This window comes from Myotis davidii, unplaced genomic scaffold, assembly GCF_000327345.1.
Source record: "Myotis davidii unplaced genomic scaffold, ASM32734v1 scaffold571, whole genome shotgun sequence".
NCBI lineage: Eukaryota > Metazoa > Chordata > Mammalia > Chiroptera > Vespertilionidae > Myotis > Myotis davidii.
The window spans coordinates 734,195-735,909 of NW_006283136.1; the positions used below are offsets into that span (position 1 = coordinate 734,195).

Genomic DNA, 1,715 nt, shown 5'->3' on the forward strand with positions numbered 1-1,715 from the left:
CCTCTGGCCCTCTCCGTGGGCTGGCCGGTACATGGGCGCCGGAGCCCAGGGGCCGCTGCAGAGAACCTTCGGAGGTTGCTGGCTTGACTCTGCGCAGAGCTGTACATCTCTCCGAGCACCCTCACCCCCACCAGCGAATGAAGTCCATATTGTTATTGCTGTAACTTACAGGTGGGAAAACTGAAGCTCAAAGGTGACATCATTCCTCAAAGATGATGAATAAGTCTCCTCTTTCCTAACACTGAACTCGCATAAAAAGTTGGACACTATGATAAAATCGTGGAATGTCAGCATTAAATGGCCCTTAGAGACCTATTGTGAGGTCATAGAATATTGACTTTAATGCAATAACAGAACATCAGCATTGAAATAGTCTAATTTATTTTTAGAAATAAGTTTTGGAGAACCTGAGGGACACAGAGGGGAAATGACCTGACCACCCTGTCACACAGCCCGTCCATAGTGCGTGGTCATAGAACTTCAGATTTGTAGTCCGGCGTTTGCACATTTTACCACATTCTCCTCCTGTGTTGGTAATTCCAAGGAAGGTATTACTGGCAAAAGTTCCTATAATGGTGGTTTATAATGTCTTCCCCCCAAAATCTAGGGAATTCACTTAAGGTAACTATGTGAATTAAGGTAAACTGGGTAAAACAGGCCAGAAGCTTTGGAAGCTATCTAGGTCTTTGTGAAAGTCTCTAAAATGAAAAACAAAAAACAAAACCCTCATACACTCCAAGTTTTTCTGTGTCTGGGTGTAGATAAAAGATCCCAAGGTGGACTTTGATAAGAGCGAAGGAAAGCTCAAGGCTCTAGGGCAGGGGTGGGGAACTTTTTTTTTTTTCCAAGGGCCATTTGGATATTTATAACATCATTTATGGGCCATACAAAGTTTCAACTTAAAAATTAGCCTGCTATCTTTGTTCAAATGTTTAATCAACTCACCCCTAATGCCTTGGGCAGGGCCAGACCAAATGATTTCGAAGGCCTTACATAGCCCGTGTGCCAGATGTTCCCCACCCCTGCTCTAGGGTGTGAGGAGATGTGGGTGTCCAGGTTGGGGGTGGTGTGGATGTCATGAGGGGAAGCGGTTCTATGGAGAATAGGGAAGGGCAGAATTTCAAAGCCCTGGGAACAATCTCAGAGCTATGTTGTACCTGAAATTAAGCTCGGGCCAGCAGAGGGAGTGGTGTCCACTCTAGCCACCCAGCCTTTGTTCATGCAGTGTCAGTACTGAAAATGGATAGTTGGGAAAAGAGGAAGTCTCAGCCATTAAGCAAGTTGCTTCCTATTATGTGTTGAATTATGTGTCCCCCTAAAATTAAGCTATATTGAAGTCCTAACTCCCAATACCTCAGAATATAACCTTATTTAGAAACAGGGTAGTTGCAAATCAAATTAGTTAAATTAATATGTCATACTGGAGTAGGGTAGGCCTCTAATCCAATATGACTAGTGTTCCTATAAGATGGACATGTGGAGACAGATGAGGAGGACTCCGTGTGATGACAGGTTCTCAGTGATGCATCTATAACCTGAGGAACTTTGTTGATACCTTAAGTTTGGGCTGTGAGACATTAAATTTCTGTTGTTTAAAGCCACCCAGTTTGTTGTATTTTGTTATGACAGCCCTATACACCTCCTCCCCTCCTACTCCTACCTCCAGTCCCCAACTGCCTCATCACCAGGCTTTTTCTCACTACTCTTTCCTATCA

The 1,715-nt window shown here is 44.0% G+C and overlaps 1 long non-coding RNA gene across 1 annotated transcript in view; it reads right to left on the minus strand.

Annotated features, from left to right (window-relative positions):
• The window catches only part of LOC107182741, a 5,075-nt gene extending 3,866 nt beyond the window's left edge, over positions 1–1,209 (minus strand). The window contains exons 1-2 of the long non-coding RNA XR_001513470.1: positions 1,198–1,209; positions 243–246 (exon numbers count right to left, since the gene is read on the minus strand). This is a non-coding gene — a long non-coding RNA (uncharacterized LOC107182741). The remainder of the gene's footprint in view (positions 1–242; positions 247–1,197) is intronic.
• Between the last annotated feature and the right edge of the window lie 506 nt (positions 1,210–1,715).